At 45.9% G+C, this 19,395-nt stretch overlaps 1 long non-coding RNA gene across 10 annotated transcripts in view; it reads right to left on the bottom strand.

Annotated features, from left to right (window-relative positions):
• LOC138850050 (uncharacterized) overlaps positions 1-19,395 on the bottom strand; it is a 111,118-nt gene that overhangs the window by 51,006 nt on the left and 40,717 nt on the right. For 3 of the 10 annotated variants that reach the window (XR_016235293.1, XR_016235289.1, XR_016235291.1), the window contains exon 3: positions 6,744-6,818. The exons of the other annotated variants lie outside the window; for them this stretch is intronic. This is a non-coding gene — a long non-coding RNA (uncharacterized LOC138850050). The remainder of the gene's footprint in view (positions 1-6,743; positions 6,819-19,395) is intronic. 10 annotated transcript variants of the gene reach the window in all.

Raw genomic sequence — 19,395 nt, 5'->3', positions numbered from 1 at the left:
GCTACTTTCTTAAACATTTTTTTTTTTTTTTTTTTTTTTTTTTGACAGGCAGAGTGGACAGTGAGAGAGAGACAGAGAGAGAAAGGTCTTCCTTTGCCGCTGGTTCACCCTCCAATGGCCGCCGCTGCAGCCGGCGCACCGCGCTGATCCTGGCAGGAGCCAGGAGCCAGGTGCTTTTCCTGGTCTCCCATGGGGTGCAGGGCCCAAGCACCTGGGCCATCCTCCACTGCACTCCCTGGCCATAGCAGAGAGCTGGCCTGGAAGAGGGGCAACCGGGACAGAATCCGGCGCCCCAACCGGGACTAGAACCCGGTGTGCCGGCGCCGCAAGGTGGAGGATTAGCCTATTGAGCCACGGCGCCGGCTTCTTAAACATTTTTTGAAAGGAAGAGTTACAGAGAGAAGGGGAGAGACAGAGAAAAGCATCTTCCACCTACTGATCCACTCCCCAAATGGCTGCAACAACCAGGACCAGGCTAGACCAAAGCCAGGGATGTGGAACTCCATCCTGGTCTCCCACGTGTGTGGCACACGCACAAGTACTCTGGCCATCAACCACCTCTTTCCCAGGTGCATTAGCAGGGAACTGGATGGGAAGTCGAGCAGCCAGGACTCAAACTGGTGCTCATATGGGATACTGGCATCCCAAGTAGCAGTTTAACCCGCTCTGCCAACACACCAGCATGAAGTGTTCCACGCTTTACAGAATTAACACAACGTAAATTTCTCATCTTTACATTCAGTGGCAAAGTGCTCTAAGAGAGACTTTCAGAAAAGCAAGAAAACTTGTTTACAACAGAAATATTTTCCACAAGATCTTTCCTGCATAGGCACATCCCACTGCTAACAGGAGTGCTGCAACCACTACCACTCCTCAAGGCGTGCACACCTGTTTTCCACCTTGTGTCCATTCCTTTTAAATCTTAATGCCATTATATACATCCAATGCATATATGTGTATTTAGTGTGTGTGTGGATGTGTGTCTGTATCGTCCTAACTGCATCTTTAGTTCCGCTCTGACCATCTTCTCCAAGACACTCCAAACTCGAATCCTGCCTCTTCATCTGCTCCATCTCTCAGTTCCTTTAATGCCAGATACCCAGGGCCCGGTGCTGTCCTGTGATGTAGGCACCCCACATGGGCACCAGTTCAAGTCCCGGCTGTTCCACTTCCAATCCAACTCTCTGCTAATGCACCTGGAAAAGCAGCAGAGGATGGCCCAAGACTCTGGACACTCACATCCATGTGAGAGACCCAGATGAAACTTCTAGCTCCTGGCTTTGGCCTGGCCCAGCCCAAGCTGTTGTGGCCATTTGGGGAGTAAAGCAGAAGATGGAAGATTTCTCTGTGTCTCCCTCTCTCTCTCTCCAACTCTGCCTTTCAAATGAAAAGAATCTTTAACAAAAAAAAATTCTCTATTTTATTTATTCATTTATTTACTTATTTACTTGTTTATTTGAAAGGCAGAGTTACAGAGAGGTAGAGACAGAGAGAGGTCTTCATCCACAGGTTCACTCCCCAGATGGCTGCAACAGCCAGAGCTGCGCTGATCCAACGCCAGGAGCTTCATTCAGGTCTCCCATGTGGGTGAAGGACCCAAGGACTTGGGCCATTTTCTACTGCTTCCCCAGGCCATAGCAGAGAGCTGGACCAGAATTGGAACAGCTGGGTCTCGAACCAGCATCCATATGGGATGCTGGCACTGCAGGCAGCAGCTTTACCCACTGTGCCACAGCAGCCAGGCCGTCTGTAACTCTCTTAAACCCAGTTCTTGTCCTCCATCCCCTTGGACCACTTTGATTCTGGTCCTATCAATTATTGGCTGACCCCTTCACAATTTCCCTAAGCTTCCATGATTCTCCTAAGAGTATCAGGGAATCCGTTCACCAAAGTTCAATCTCAAAGGGCTTCAGGGCTTCCAATAACTGCCCCTACATGAAAATACAGTTTACAGGCCGGCACTGTGGTGTAGCAGGTAAAGCTGCCACCTGCAGTGCCAGCATCCCATCCAAGCTGCTCCACTTCTGATCCAGCTCTCCACTATGGCCTGGGAAAGCAGTGGAGGATGGCCCATAGCTTTGGCCCCTGCACCCACAGGGGAGACCCGGAAGAAGCTCCTGGCTTCGGGTCAGCACAGTTCCAGCCATTGCGGCCAATTAGAGAGTAAACCCGCAGATGGAAGACCTCTTTCTCTGCCTCTTTGATTTATTTATTTGAAAGTCAGAGTTAAACAATCTTTAAAAGAAAAAGAAAATACCCTTTTTCACACCAATTTTCTGACTTTTCACGACAGAAAGTATGTCATTTTCTACGTGAGACTCAGTTCTGTTCATCTGTAAAATTCTCATTTCCAACTTCACACATCACCTGAGTCACCTTTCCCACCTGCACTACTGCATGCAATGTGAGATTCCAGGAGCATGGGATAGGGGTGGCAGAGACACAGGCATTTCTACCTCACTCGCATCCATTCTAGACACATGCTTGTGCCAAGTGGTGAGGCCAGGACACAGAAAAGGCAAAGGCACTTGACCAAGCTTGACTGAGTGGCCAGGATGAGGTCAGCAAGCTCCATGACCAAGAAAATCTCCAAAAAAGAAGCAAAAGCTAATCTTGCCTTCTTATGCACATCCCCAACAGTTAGGGATAGTTGGGTCTTGGAGACCCCTTCTCTTTTCCTTAGCTTCCAGAAGACTTTTACCAAGACCACTATATTCTGCCCAAAGGCACCAAGAAAGTTCTCTATCAGTCATGGCATACGTGGGAGCGTGGCAGAGGAGATGCAGACGATAAATACTGGGGCCAGTTCTGCCTTAGCTGTACTCTCCAATGAGCCCAGTAGCTGGCAGGTCTTTGTAAGGCAGTACCTAACCCTTTCATCCTCAACTTCAATCTGTTATCAGATCTTTTAGATCCCAGAAGAAAAGAAAGAAAGAAAAAAAAAAACCACCTTGATGTCTTACCTTACTAATTGGTGTTGCCATCTATCATTTGATTGTTCTATTCATCACTTTCTGGGGAATTGTGAACGAGTGTAATTCCCTGAAAATCAGCTTTCTGAAAGCCAATTGACTAAATGACTAACTTGCAAAATTTTTCAAGTTCACTCGTTCACCAAAAACTTATTTTGCAGAAACCACTTCACCCAAAATCAGTTCGTCCAAGGCCATTTTGCAGGCAGTCTATTCACCAAAAGAAAAATTTAGCCAAAGTATAGATTTCCTTATACTTGCTCTGTGGTATCTACTTCAAGTTTATACCAAAGTTAGCAAGGTTGCTTGGGAGATCTTAGCAGCCTTGAAATCTCTGTTTTCAAGTTTTTTTCTTTGTGTTTAGTTTTAGATATAAGATTTTTTTCCCTGTAGCCATGTCACCCAGCTGATTAAATAAATAAATTTGCTACTCCCACAAAACTGGGAGTCAATTCTGTGTGTATGGTTCAGATCTCAGACACTAAGTGCTTCTTGGGTTTTTTCAAACACACGTAAAGTATTTTTGTCGTCAACCAGGTAAAAATATCTATTAATTCTGAACAGTACATAACCAACAGACTCATTTGTAGAAGTTATGAAATTGTCTCTACAGTTCATAAAATCATTGACATCCAGTTATGCACAACAGTTGTATTCAAAACACACTATAAATGTGCAGTTCCAAAAGCCCAAGACCAAAAGTCCAAAAAGAAAAAAAAAGAAAAAACCCAGACATTAATGTACTTTGCCAGGCCACATTAAAATGTTCACTGCCAAAGTCAAATTCAAGCGCACCACAACTTCACAACAGCCAAACAGAATTTCACAGAAATCATCAAAAAATGGTTTTTAAAAAAAACCTTCCTTTCCATGGGAATTGCCCCAAAACATTATGAGCAGTCACAAGAAATAACTTTTTGTAAATCTGAGAATCTGGTAAATTGCACATTTGATGACAGTCAAATGAGCTCAAGATGAAGTACACAACTTAGATGAGGCCTGGCAGGGATTTAGTGCCCTGGTTCTATGCACACTGCCTGGCAGGAAGGGATGCTGGTCTCCAGCCACTGTGGGAACCAGCGCTGGATGCATGCACTCAGAGTGTTTTCCATACCTGGGATCCTGCATTTCAAGCACAAATGAGAACAACGCATTTAAAAGAAATAACGTGCAATTAAACAAGAAAGAACAGTCAAGTGCAACAGGAAGCTGTCAGCTGGGAACAGGACTGTGTGTGTGCGTGTAAGAACCAAGTGCTAGTGGAATCTTGCTGAATTTGGCAGCTTAGAATTTGCCTTGAGGGCATGGGGTCAGCTCCCTGAACCAAGCATAGGAAGTAGGAAGTAAGGTTTGATTACAATTATTTTATCAAGGACCAGGCTTCGTGGCAGAGGGTTAAGCCTCCAGCAGAGACATCCTCATCCCACGTCTGAGTGCCCGGCATGGAGCTCCACCTCCACTGCTGACTCAGCTTCCTGCTAACGTGCCCCGGGAGGCAGCAGGTGATGGCTACAGTGCCCCCAGGTCCCTGCCACCACGTGGGAGACCTAGACAGAGTTCCAGGCTCGTGGCTTTCGCATCCAGGCATTTGGGGAGTGAAACACTCCATGGAAGATCTCTCTTCCTGCCTCTTCAATAGACACTTTCAAATATTAATAAATAAAACACTAGTGACTACTTATCAAAAAGCTACTGAATATGAGATATCGGCTAGAAAACATGGCAATTGAAACTCACCCTAATCAATATATTCCCCAAACCTTGAAACTTTAAATACTGAACTGCTTGGCCTCACAGAACAGCCCCAGGTGACGACATGGTCCTTTCTGCTGCTTTCAACCACTCTACTTAAATTATCAGGCAAAGGGGACACTGAATTCTTCATTAACGTTGAGTGTATCGCGTCTAGGATAACTCTACCTGGAGAGAAAGTAACTCAAGCAAATAAAATCACAGGGCAGAAGAGCTTAACGAGTGTATTTGATGTGGCATTTAAAAATTAAGATAAAGGGGCCGGCACTCTGGCACAGTGGGTTAATGCCCTGGCCTGAAGTGCTGGCATCCCACATGGGCACCGGTTCTAGTCCTGGCTGCTCCACTTCCAATCCAGCTCTCTGCTGTGGCCTGGGAAAGCAGTAGAAGATGGCCCAAGTCCTTGGGCCCCTGCACCCACGAGGGAGACCCAGAAGAAGCTCCTGGTTCCTGGCTTCAGATCAGCATAGCTCCGGCTGTTGCAACCATCTGGGGAGTAAACCAGCGGATGGAAGACCTCTCTCTCTGCCTCTCCTCTCCCTGTGTAACTCTGACTTTCTAATAAATACATCTTTAAAAAAATTAAAAAATAAAAATTAAGATAAAAAATTTTTAAAACTAAATTTAAAAAAAAAGTAATACTACTGGGGCCGATACTGTGGCGTGGTGGGTTGATCTTCTGCCTACAGCACCAGCATCACATATAGGCACCAGTTCATGTCCTGGCTGCTCCTCTTCTGACCCAGCTCTCTGCTTAAGGCCTGGGAAAGCAGTGGACGATGGGCCCCTGCATCCACAGCAGAGACCTGGAAGAAGCTCCTGGCTTCAGATCAGCCCAGCTCCGGCCATTGTGGCCAATTGGTCAATGAACCAGCAGATGGAAGGCCTTTCTCTCTCCCTCTCTGTAACTCTAACTCTCAAATAAATACATACAATCATTTTTTTAAAAAAAATCATTTTAAAGTAAGGCTACTAACTAATCTCACTGATTTCTGCAATTATATAATAAAACGAACAAGAGATTTTCCTACAACAAGAAGTGCTGTGTGCAACAGGCAATTGGTACAGCACTTAATATGCCACTTGTAGGCGGAAAGGTATTGTGGTGCAGAGGATCAAGTCGATGCCTGCAATGCCACATCATCCTGGAATGCCAGTCCAGATCCCAGCTGCTCGGCTTCCTAGCCAGCTTCCCGACAATACACCTGGGGAGGCAGCAGAACATGGCCCAAGTACTCGGGTTCCTGCCACCCACAGTGAAGATCCTGATGGAATTCCAACTCCAGGGTTTCAACATGACCCAACCCCAGCGGTTGTGGCCATTGGCAGAGTCACTCAGAAGATCGGAGATCTCATTGTCTCTACTTTTCCAATTTTTTTAAGAAAGATTTATTTATTTGAAATTCAGAGTTACACAGAGAGAGCGAGAGGAGAGGCAGAGAGAGAGAGAGGTCTTCTATCCAATGGTTCACTCCCCAACTGGCTGCAATGGCCAGAGCTGCACCAATCCAAAGCCAGGAACCAGGAGCCTCTTCTGGGTCTCCTACATGGGTGCAGGGGCCCAAGGACTTGGGTCATCTTCTCCTACTTTCCCAGGCCATAGCAGAGAGCTGGATTGGAAGTGGAACAGCTGGGTCTTGAACCAGCACCCATATGGGATGCCGGCGCTTCAGGACATGGCATTAACCTGCTGCGTCACAGCACCGGCCCCAGCCTTTCAAATTAATAAAAATAAACATTTAAATGTGCTCAAATGTAATACTGCACTTTTTTTGTTGCCTTGTGATTCCTTTTCCTGAATTTGGCTACCACACAGTCTTCTAGGGTGAGCAGGAAAATGCTCACCAAGCACAGGTGAGGCTTTAAGGCCAGGCTACAGGTGCAGCATGGGACCAAGTCACCTATGTGCAGTCATCAAAGCTGCTCCCAGAGTTAAGCACCACTCAGGCTCCACAAAGAGGAAAATCAGAAGTTTGGAAAACTTGTTGCGTGCCCAGAGATACATTCCAACAAACTAACCATCGATATCCACTGATCACTTCCTAGCAATGGTGATCACTGATCCCCAGTAGTGCTGTTAGTCTGCTGGATGTCCTGCAAAAACAATGAAAATAACGAAAACACAGTTTATTCCCCTTCATGACCCATACATAACTTAGGTTTCCTTCATTCATTTTCTCTCGCTTTCACAGTTCTAAGGATGCTTCAACTTACATTTTACAGAAAAGGCACAATCAAAATATTTTCCTATTTTTCATTATTACTTCTATTAAGTAGAAATATGTAACCTCACATATTCTAAGTGTGAAATAGTAGACTTTGTAAGGCCTACAGTTTAGAAATATCTAATATCGGATGTTCTATCTATGAATTCTAAGACTTTGTAAGGCCTACACTTTTGCTTTAGAAGATCATTTTAAAAAGCAAGAAGGCAAAGTTTTCCTGAGCAGTAGCAAGTCTGCCAGATCAGAGTAAGGAGAGCCAGGATCAGTTCACTTCGGCCTTACCCTTGATGACATGGCTATGCTGCGCAAAGAGGTGTGATTTCCTTCTCTACAGCCTGAGCCTAAAGCTCAGCCACCTCCCTCCAATTCTTGAGGCTTCTTGTCCACGCTGCCAGAGGGACATGCGGTCTGATTCCCTTACAGACTCGCAGAGTTAGTTTAGCTGCTTGTCAAGTCTCTCCCTGAAGAGCTGGTCTCTGCTGACGATCCCTTGGTGGGTCTTGTAAATATTTGCTTCACTAACCAACTGGGAACACTGTTCCTTCCCCAAATCTTCTCTCCCTCAGTTTAATCTCATTGTTTCTGATTCTTAGACTCCAGTTGGAATCCTCATGCTAACACATTCGACATATCCTAACCATTAGCCCTCATCTGCGTGCAGTAAAGCTCTTTCTTCATCTAACACATCACAGTTTTACGAGTTAAACACCATTATCACTCCCTGTAAATGCATGTGTTGCAAGATGATTTTTTGTTAAAATTATTGATTTATTCCACCCTGGAAATCTCAGACATAAAAAATAAATGCCTATAAAATTATGAGTCAACTGGTACATCTGAAAAAATGAGATGAAAATAGATAAATAGAATTAGTATCTAAAATTTCTAAACCCATCATTGCTTCATACTTTTGTTCAAACTAGGGGGTTAGGGATGCCCATTGTACCACAACAGGTTAAGCCACTGCTTGAGATACCCACATCCCCTACCAGCATGCCTGGGATCAAGTCCCACCTCCACTTCCACTCCAGATTCTGGCCAATACATCTGGTAGGCAGCAGATAATGGGACAAGTACTTGATTTCCTGCCACCTATACAGGAGACCTGGATAGAGATCTGGGCTCCTGACTGCAGTGTGGTTCATCCCTAGCTTTTGGGTCCATTTGGGGAGTGAATAAGCAGATGAAATTTCTCTCTCTTTCCCTCTGCCTTTTAAATGAACAGAACTATTTTCAAAAATCAGCATGGCTCAAGTTCATGCATATTTAATTTCATTTTATTCCTATTTGTATGAATGAGTTCACCCCTTCCTAGGAGTCAGATATCCAAGGAGAAAAGGTGGCACTTAGTTGCTGGCACTGTGGTAGCACCACATGGAATGCGCACATTCCATATTAGGGTGCCTGGGACCGAGTTTCACCTCCTTATCTGTTTCTGATCCATCTTCCTGCTAAAGCACCTGGGAGGCAGGTGATATACTAAGCCCCTGTCAGCCACATGGGAGATCCAGATGGAGTATGTTGAGACACCAGTGGTAGGGTGCGAGTGTTCATTCTTTTTTCTTTTTGTTTATAGCAAAAGGTTATTGTAGATCTAAACAAAAATATTTCAAGAGTTCCTCTTGTAACAATAATTTGAAAACCAGAAAGGAATGGCATTCTGACACATCCTAAATATAGTTACACCTTGAATACTTCGGGCTAGGAGAAATAAGCACACGTGAAATGATGCATCATATAAAAAATTTCTACTATTTTAATTCTTTAAATTAGACAGGCAGAGAGAGAAAGTCAGATGCATAGCAATCCTACTTCCAACAGCTAAAATAATAATTTATCTGGGAACAAATTTAACTAAAGAAGTGGAAGAAGCCTACAATGAAAACTGTCAATCACTGGTGAAATACACTGAAGAGGACACCTCTGGCTCGGCCAACCCCTGGCTGTTGTGGGTATTTGGGGGATGGAGCTGAGTGGATGTAAGATCAATCTCTCAGTCTTTTGGTCTTTCAAATAAATTAAAAAAAAAAAAATCAACAGCCAGGAGTAAACTAAGGCAGAAACCGAGACCCTGGAGCTGAGTTCCAATCTCCCACATGGGGACAGGAACCTATCATTTTGCCTCCCTCTGTGTCCATCAGCAGGAAGTTGGATCAGAAGCAGAGCCTTACTTGAGCCTAGATGCTCCCATGTGGAATAAGAGCATCCAGAGAGACAATGTAACTGCTGCACCACATGCCTGCCTCTGGTTCTGCCTTAATAAACACAATAATGCTTCTATTTACAAGCAGTGTCTAAGCCGGTGCCGTGGCTCACTAGGCTAATCCTCCGACTTGTGGCACCAGCACACCGGGTTCTAGTCCCGGTCGGGGCACTGGATTCTGTCCCGGTTGCCCCTCTTCCAGGCTGGCTCTCTGCTGTGGCCAGGGAGTGCAGTGGAGGATGGCCCAAGTGCTTGGGCCCTGCACCCCATGGGAGACCAGGAGAAGTACCTGGCTCCTGCCATCGGATCAGCGCGGTGCACTGGCCGCAGCGCACCAGCTGCGGCGGCCATTGGAGGGTGAACCAACGGCAAAGGAAGACCTTTCTCTCTGTCTCTCTCTCTCACTGTCCACTCTGCCTGTCAAAAAAAAATTTTTTTAATAAAAAATTAAAAAAAAATACAAGCAGTGTCTAGTCATTTTTTTCTATTTAGTCATTGTGCTCACTTTCCTGATTTCATTTACACTGAGTGTTACACACACTCAAATATTCTGACAACAGTGGTTGAGCCCATATCCTTTCTTCAGTGTCCATTTTATTGGTCTGAGCAAAAATTAAAGAAAATGGACCTAGTACCAGGGTTCTGAGGCTGTGTCCTGCCCAGGATTCTATTCCAAGCTCCTCTTTCACATCTAGAGCTCCCAGGAACACCTTGTACATGAGCAGCAGCCTTGAGCACTGCTCCTCTCTGAAGCACTGTGCTGTGAACGGGCAGCCAACCTCACAAGGACTCTTAGCAGAAACTTCTCCAACACTGTCACAGCCATGGTGCCTCCCAAGGCTGAAAGAAAGGAGGCAGCAGCCAAGGGATAGCCCCTGCTCCCCCAGCCACACCTATGAGAGGGGCCACTCAGGAAGACTCCTGGGATTCCACATGTGTGGGAGAGGAGCTGGGGATGTGGCTCAGACTAGAGAGTATGAGAAAGCCACAAAACACAGCTCTTGTTTTTTGTTTTGTTTTGTTTTGTTTTCAAGATTTATTAATTTATTTTCTATTTTACCTGAAAGAATGGCAGTGAGGCCTATCTTCTATCTGCTGGTTCACTCCACAGTCACTCCAACAGCCAGGGCTGCACCAATCCAAAGCCAGGGGCCAAAAACTCCACCCAGGTCCCCCAGATGGATAGTGAAGTGCTAAAGTGCTTTGGCCATCCATTGCCACCTTCCCAGGTATGTTAGCTTTGAAGCTACATCAGAAGCAGAGGAGCCAGGACTCAAACCAGGACTCAGATATGGGATGCAGGCACCCTAAACCACAGATTCGTCCACACCAGCTTCAGCACTTGATTCGGACAGCCAGGTATCACTCTTTCAAGATTTCATGGCAAGTCCCCGCCTTTGATACTCTTAACTACCCTACAGGCTGTGACTTAAGATACGAACAAAGAATTGTGACGGTCTCAGCTGTTTGTAGTAGCTGAGACCCCTTCAGAAGCTTCCTGAATGGGTAGGGCTAGACTGATTCAGACTGGTCAAAGCCCAAATGAGGAATAGAAAAACAGTTTGCAGTATGAGTAAATTTTATCTACACAAATTGATCAAGAACATATGCAAATGATTCTCTTTGGTGTTTCATGGTATCTCATCAGCTATCAGATGACTGATCTTATGGTTTTTTTAAATGCTCAATTTTTATATATAACAAATTATTTGAATTAAATTTTACTTCCTATGATCCTGATTCAGCTTCTAGCTCTTCTTCAGCAAGTAATTTCTTAATCAAGAGTTGCCAAAAAAATGAAGTTAATATGTGAATATCAAGTGCTGAAACTTTTAATTCACACTACTCAATCGGATGACTAAGTTTCCCTGTTGTAAACTGTAGCAGGCTTCCAGGAGACAATAAATAATCCTGACAATGTCTAATAAAAATAAGTGTCATATCAGAAATCCACAGCGGAGTTTAAACTTAGTTTAGCAGAAGCAACAACTTCCTCCCAAGACTGATGAGCTCAGTTTCACGCCTTCAACAAAAGGCATTGTAAAAGCGATAGGCAAGTGTCTCCCTGACATAGATGGATGATGGCGCATGTGCCAGGAGCCAGTGGAAAACAGGAGCCGTCATCTAGAAAATGACAGAGCCGTTTTGAGTCCCTCTGGATTAGCACTCCATCTTTAGAGGAGCAGATAGACTGTTAGTGGAAGGTCTATTGCCCACAAATCAGAAGCTAGAGGGCAGAGCCCTGTCATTCTGAGATGCCGGAATCTTCCGAGGCCCCAGGACAGAGAAGGCATGAGATGGTATCCCAGCTTTCTCTGGGACTTGGGCCAGAGAAAGCTAACCAAATCCAAGTAGGTCAGCAAAAATACAAATCTCTTCACCACAGAGACCAGTCAACGGTCAAAAATAGCATAACCCACAGTACACAGATCATGTGTAACCACCCCACCCCTCCACCCCCTGCCTCCTTTAGAGCACCTTGTAGACAGGTACCTGCTCATGAAGTCATAAATGCTGCTACTTAACTCTGCTTCAACAGTGCGGTAGCTCCAAGGTCATCTCCTTGGACTTGGATCACCAAATAAACTCGGTCCGACTGACCAACCAGCATCTAGAGAGGGAACTCTCAAGGCTCAAAGCCAAGTGCAAAGCTCCACTGACCAAGACAGGTTTTCAAAGGCAGCTGGTCTGTCTGCAGCAAACGCTTCCCAACTTGTCCTGGAGCTCACTGGGGGCCGTCTCTCTGAGACTGTACTTAATGGTTGAGGATAGTGCGCTGTTCTCTGCATGGTCCTCCACAGAGATGGATCACCGCCACTTCATTAATGGCCTGGCACTGTATGGTACACTCTTCAAAATGCTCATTGGATGCCTCTGGGCACAGGGGACCCATGCAGAGGCAGACCACTGTCTGGTGGTCAGCCATTAGGGCATATTCAGCTTCCAAGGCCCAACCCAGGCACCATAGGCAAGGTCAAGGTCAGGACCGAGGCCAGCACATCTGACAGTGAACACAGTTGAAGGACACCACAGACGTAGCCAAAGTTTTGCTGCAGAACAAAACACTACCCTATACATTGTTTTTTCAATGACTGCATTTAACAAGAGAGAAAAACCTGTTTAAGTATTTGGAAGCTAAGAATAATCAAGAAGCAAGCAGGCCTTTCACTCCAGGGTCAGTAAGAGAAGTGTTTTAACTGCAACTTGAACTACCAGGGATGTTACTTTATGCATACTTTAGGAACCTCTGGAATCTCCTTATTCCAGTCCAGCCAAGAATGTGGCACAGATATTTCTCAACAACCTTATATGCCAAATAGAATCCACTTTTACTGATGAGGCTAACTTCACAAGAAAATATTTTTCTAAGTCCTCAGTGTGGCCATGAATGACATTCTCTGCGCATTGGAATGGAGAAAGAAGGCAAGCTCCATCCCTATGGCATTATCTCTTGATTTCAGGTCTGTGGGGTCCCAGCGCACAAAAGCCTCCTTTTTCCCTTCTCTTCCTCTCTCTTTTCTTTCCATCTATGACATTCCCTGCGACGAGCATTCTAAGAGAATAGTGGGTGCTTCTCTCGGCAGCTCGGTTTGGTCAGTTCTGAGCACAGGGTCTTGTTTTGCCATTTTCAAGGTCTCTTTCAAGCCCTAGATCACAGCTTGCACTTCAATTGGGAGCTCACACCGTGAGGAGCTGGCGTGGATCCCCGACCAGCTCCGCGGAGGATGTATCATCCCTTTCATGGCACCCGGCGGAACACACCTCTCATGTCATCCCCAGGACAGACGGCAGCATTCACCAGTCCTCATCGACAACAATACTGATCACGTCCCAGCCTCCGAAGGGACAAAAGCATTCTGGGGGTTCCAGTGAAGTGACCTCAGTCCCTCAAAATGATTTGACTCTAAGAAACAAACACAACAGTGAATCCTGTTTCCTATTGTGGTTGTAAAATCTGGTACAGGAGCAAATTTAGGGACATGTTAATTATGCTGATCAAAACAAAATGTGCCCAAAAAAATGTGTAAATGGAGCTTTTTAAAAAGAAACATGCTCACAAAAATGCAATTGAGATCCCTTCCCAATGCGAGAGTACTTCTAAAAAGTTCATCAGAAAATGGAATTAAAAAATGAGTTCCAAAAAACTAAACAGGGGCAGGCACTGTGGCGCAGTAGGTTAAATCCCTGGCCTGAAGTGCCGGCATCCCATATGGACGCTGGTTCTAGTCCCAGCCTCTGCTCTTCCAATCCAGCTCTCTGCTATGGCCTGGGAAAGCAATAGAAGATGGCCCAAGTCCTTGGGCCCCTGCACCCACATGGGAGACCCGGAAGAAGCTCCTGGCTCCTGGCTTCAGATTGGCACAGCTCCAGCCATTGCAGCCGTCAGAGGAGTGAACCATCAGATGGAAGACCTCTCTCTCTCTGTAACTCTTTCAAAAACAATAAATCTTAAATCTTTTTAAAAAATTAATGAAACCTATATATAGTTTTTATTCTAACATACATTTTTCCATGTATTATGAAAAACAGGGTTTTTGCACAGAAAGTATACTTTTAAAAGGTTGTTCATTCTATTTATTGGTAAGGCAGATGCACTCTCCAATGCCCACAACAGCCAGGAGTGGCCCAGGCAGAAGCCAGGAGTTCTATCTGGCTATCCCATATGGGTGGCAGGAACCCAAGCACCTGAGCCATCATCCGCTGTCCCTCAGGATGTGCATCGACAGGAAGTGGGACCGGAAGCGCAGGGGGAACTCCAACCCACACGCTCTACTATGGGATGCAGGCATCCTCATCAGTGGCTTCAATCACTTGCCTCAATGTATATCCCTGAGCTCATCATCATTAACCCCATTTTCCCGCCAAGTTTCTGAAGATCCCCATACAATGCGTGCTATTTGTTTTCAACCACATTCAGAGGTGCATTGCAATAAAACCCCTCTCAGACAATTTTTCAATATGGAGAAGCTGTTTTATTGAAACCTGGGGGATACGAAGACACTGAATGACTTTTAGGAAGAAAAGCCATTGGCCATGGCAGAAAGATGAGATGTCAGGACCTATACTTGAGGAGCAATCAACACTGGACACTAGCAGGTGAGTGAGAAAACGGAAGTGGAATCTGATCGTCCATAACAAGAATTAAAGGCTTGAGAGAGAATTCTCCTTGCTTTACTGCTGTTTTTCCACATTCAACGGCTTCACTATGGAACTTGGGTAACCATGTTCTAAGTTGTTAGATACACAGGCAGAGTAAGCCGCCCTCAGATACTAATGCAGACTAAATCTAAATATGCCAAATGAGGCAGAGAAGTGGGAGATTAGACACCCAAAAATCGCTTTGACCTCAATTATCCAGACTGTATTTTAAGAATCACTCTGTGTGGTGAAGGAGCGTGTAATCTAGTTGTCTCCAAGTCATCATGGTCTTAGAGGAAAACCATCCTCACACCTCCTCCACAACCAAATCCGAGCCCAGGGTGAAAGGCACACTCAGCACCAGACAGGACAGGATCACCTATCAACTCCCATACTTCCTAATTACTCTAACTATGAATGTTGTACAGAGAAGCAGAAAATGAGAATTTTAGGTATCCCATTTCTGAACGGAGCAGTTTTCCAATGAACAATACTATTTTGCAAAGGCATTAGTCTAAGGACCAGATAGATGTTTCTACAGGATCACATCTGAACATATAGATCAAAACCAATAATTAAAGCTACTTCCAGAGATTCTGGTGGGAGGGGACGGGGGGTGTTCTTATTTGTGCAATGTCACAGCTTCCAAGAAAACAAAGTTCTAGAGAGGTCAGCATTGTTAAGCATCCCATATTGGAGCATTCAACCGTGCCTCTTCCCAGCTAGCTTCTTGCTAATGCACCCGGAAAAGCGGAAGATAATGAACCAAGAACTTGAGTTTGTGCCATCCCTGTGGGTGATCTGCATGGGGCTCCTGGCTCCGGGCTTTGGAATGGCCCAGCTCTGGTCACTGCAGCCATCTGGAGAGTCAATCAGCACATCAAAGACCCCCCTCTCTCTCTCTCCCCCTGTCACACTGCTTTTCAAATAGTAAGTTCTGGAGGTCAGCTGCCCAACAGTCTGAGTCAATTTAACACTATTGAACTGCACACTGAAAGTTGGTGACAGTGCTGAATGGTATGTCATGTCATTTTTTTTAACATGATTAAATGTTTCTGATTTTTAAAAAAATATTATCAGGAGGAATATCCTATAAATAGGAAAATGGGCGAGGTGCGACTTGTTATTAATTTGCCCAAGGCAGCTTTTGCTTATAGAAACCATCGCAGCCCTGTGGGTAGAGCCACCCAAAGGGGCAAGGAAAGCAGTAAAGGCAACATCGTGTTTGCCTTGAGAATGTGTCATTCGGGCAGAATACCAGAAGTCACCTCGCTGAAAAGGCTCCTGGCGTGAGAATTGTGTGTGGGGAACTGAGAAACCCTCCCAGACAGGCCATCGTGGTCCCCGATGCAGTCACAGTATTGACAACAAGGCCAAGTTTCTAAATGTCAGGTGCACACTGAGGGGGGAAGAAAGGCTGGTGAACGCAGAGCAGAGAGTAGGAGGTTGTACTGAGCTGACACCAAGCGTGTCACGCATGATGGGCAAACCACAGCCTGCGGGGGGGACGACCTGGGGCCCTCTGAAACTCCAAGCTCACCTTACAGGAAACTTTGTTAAAACTCCCCACGCTGACTCAGACCTGTCGGGACCCTAGGACCACAGAGACCACGGGGGACTTACGGTGTTCTGAGCCCTGTGTGCGCCCGCTGAGCCTGCTGATTTTCATGCATGCTATACAGAGTCTGCTCCCACTCAGGAAGCCCCAGAAGGCCTCTCCTCAGCCAACCCCTGCACTCCACGCTTATCCCCTCCCGTCCGGCTGCCTTCACAACCGTCTCTTGCAAAAGCTGTTAGGGGAGTCAGGTGGCAAGCCGTGTTCCTGGCTCCTTCCTTGCGTGCCTCGTGAGAAATTCTCTGTGCAAAACAGCACGGCTTTGCCACGCTCACAGGCAACTTAACGAGCGTGGATTCCCAGCAACGTCTCACTCACTCCTGTAGGTAGGCACTGCTTACCCCAGCACTGCCCAAGACGGAAGGTGCGTGTGAGAGGTTAAGGACTTCACCCCATGCCAGCCGCACAGGACCCGTGATGCTAGAAAGGGAACTCCAGAGTGTGATTCAGTCCAATCTAAGTTCTTGGTTCTACTTTTGGGCAAACTCAGAAGTGACATTAAGAGATAGAGGTATTATGGGTTCCTCCCGTTCTTGGAGATGGTTTTCAGCCCCCATGGCTCTCTCTGCTCCCTGGTTCCAAGACTCCAAGCCACCTGCTTGAGTGACAGCTGCTTGCCCCCCCCCCCCGCCACACACACACACACACACACACACACACAGTATTGTTAGCCATTATCTCAGTATCCAAGCTCTCGGGAACAGACCAGTCTTCGCTAATCCTTAGGCAGAGACAAGAAGCTGAGGATCTGACATGAAAGCTGACTGGCGAGTACGTATGTCAAGGAGTTGCCCTCATAGGCTGTACCAACACGTCCATACAGCAAGAAACGAAAGACACAGACAGGGACAGGAGGCTGAGATCTGGCCTAGCAGTTACGATGTTTGCACTCCCCTAACTGGAGTGCCTGAGTCCACCATACCTGCCCTGGCTCCTCATTCCAGCTTCCAGATTATATGGTCCTTGAGAGGCATCAGATGGTGGCTCAGGCTGCCGAGGTCTCACCACCCGTGTGGGAGACCCAGATGGTGGCCCAGCCCTGCCCTCTCTGGGTACTGGGTAGAATGAACCAATGGAGCAGAAGTCATCCTCTCCCTCTCTCTCTCAGCCTTCCAAATGAGAACACTTCAACACCAAAACGGAGGAGGGAGTTGATGGTGAACAGTAACAGACGGTGTCCAGGACCACGGGCCGTGGAATGACAAGGATGCCCGGCATGCGCCAGGCCCACCTCTGATGCTCTGAACACAACTGCTAAACTTAAGCACTGCTTCGCGTATTCATTTTTTCCTGATTAATATCTTTAACTGACAAAATAACATCTCAAGAATATTTATTATCCTATTATCTAGGAAAACATACAGTGCTTTGTTAGCAATCAGGTGGAGGTTGTGGGACAAGACTTCATGCTTTATGAAAACCCCCCTCGAACCCTGACACAAGCAGACACAGTAGTGAGTACTCCAAGCATAGAACCCAATGCATAGCATGGTGAGGATTAGGGATCCGTTCTACCACCTTCTTGCATTGTTCCTTCCTGAATCGGAATCTCATCTTCCAATTCGGTATCATTGTATATGCAATGTTACATAATACCTAATTTTTCTGCTAACTTCATAAGGCCACCCAACAGGGACTGCCTTCAACACACCAAAACCTAACTTGTTGGGCATCAGTGGGAAAACATTTTTAATACTCCCAGATTGCTTTGGAATTTCTTCAGATTTCTTGAACAGCATTTCCTTAATAAACTGATGTAGCTGTGCTGAAGGGGGCACATTCGACATGAAATATTGTCATCAAGATCCTGGTAACGGAATGCTGGTATTCAGTACAAGATGCTGCCGCATACAACATAATCCTCCTAGCATTCAAGAGAGAAAGAAGCCAGAGAACACTGGAGAGGGTCACCAAGTATAATTAGCTCCATTAAATCCCTTCAACTACATTTCTGCCTTGTTGTTTTGGGGACATTTACATGGAAAAGCAGTGCACCCCGTTTCGGGTGTTAAAAGTAAACCTCATGTATGGGCCCCATGGCTATCAACACTAATTTCTTCAAACAGAGTTTCCCCAGCCTTGTTTGTCATCCAGGAAATTTCACAGCTTTGAGGGACCCTGACTTCAAAGTCAAGGAAGCCAATCAGAGGCCTGGGAGCCTGGGGGCACCAGGGAAGCCTCCCTACCACCAGCATTAGAGAAACACTTCATTTCTTTTTTTCTTGTCATTTGTTTGCTGCAGAACCAGAGATCCACATCTAATTCCCAAAGTCCACACACGCATCTTTTTAGATACATATTCACAAGCTTATCGCACCCTTAAAAGCCTGGTCTTTCGCAGCACTGTTTGCAGTTGTTGATGGACGGAGCCTTTCCCTGGTAAATTTTGTGCAGCCACAGTGACCTGACCCTGGGGTCATGGGATAGCACTTGCGCACTCAGGCTCCCAGGGGCTCTTTTTTCTAAGTGGCACCTGCTGTGAGGCTCTGCGTCTAAACACGGAGGGCCTGTAGCAAATCACAGATGTTTTATGCACTAGAAAAGCCGGCAGGAAGTAATCACTAAAAGAAAGACAGCAACAGTAAGGGGTAGGTTAAGAGCAGGGGGGTGGGGAGACCAAGGGCTGCAGAGCGGAGACTGTAAGCGGTGTGGCCGCGCAGCTCTGAGGCACACTCTGTCTTGGCTTGGCTGAAAAGGCAGCGGACACCCCCAGAAGCTGACGAATGGAGTGTGTGCAGCATGACCGAAAATCCCTTCGCAGGGTTGCTGCTGGGCTGGAGTCCTCCCACGTTTTAAGCTCTTGGAACTTTGTGCCACCCAGTTTTTTCATGGAGCAAGTATGCCATGATTTCTTTTTTTTCAGGGTAAAAATAAGTGCTTTCATTTTGGTGGAAACCTGTCTTAGGAGCGCAAGGCCACCTTCCTGTACTGTTCCAAGGGACGGTCCCCACCACCCCTTCCTACTGTAATCAATATTGGCTCTCAAGCTTCAAAAACACAAAAATGCATGCCTGCCTGTAACTTGTTTCCACACCAGCTTTTCAGGGTATTTCAAAGCCATTTACCATGATTTTATAGACTTCCAGCTAAGTGCTAACAAAGAAAATATTTGTGTAGTCTCTACTCCCCCAACTATTTCTGGCCCTCGTCTCAAAGAGTTGAGTGTTACCTCAATGTTAATGTGCTTTGCCTTTTTCCAGAAAAACCAAAGCCTGGTGCTTGTTTTCCTAGGAATATTTCTACTTAACACATTTACATTTTAAGTTGCAGTTGCCCTACTCCTTAAACGACTTCTTTAATAACTATTTTTTAGCTTCTAATCACATTAGCAATCTGCCCCTACAGAATTCGTCAGCGCTCTATTTTTTTTTAATTTGTATTTTAATATTTGACAGTTTCTTTGTAGAAAGGAAAGAGCATTTGAAATAACACTGGATATTTTGCCAAGTCTGTCAAATGAGTAACGCTTCTACTTTCTCAGCTCCGTCT

This window comes from Oryctolagus cuniculus, chromosome 6 (genome assembly GCF_051225735.1).
Source record: "Oryctolagus cuniculus isolate XC-2025 breed Fujian yellow rabbit chromosome 6, ASM5122573v1, whole genome shotgun sequence".
NCBI classification, from domain to species: Eukaryota; Metazoa; Chordata; class Mammalia; order Lagomorpha; family Leporidae; genus Oryctolagus; species Oryctolagus cuniculus.
Note: the sequence above shows the minus strand (reverse complement) of the source record. Positions and strands in the feature narration are given on the sequence as shown.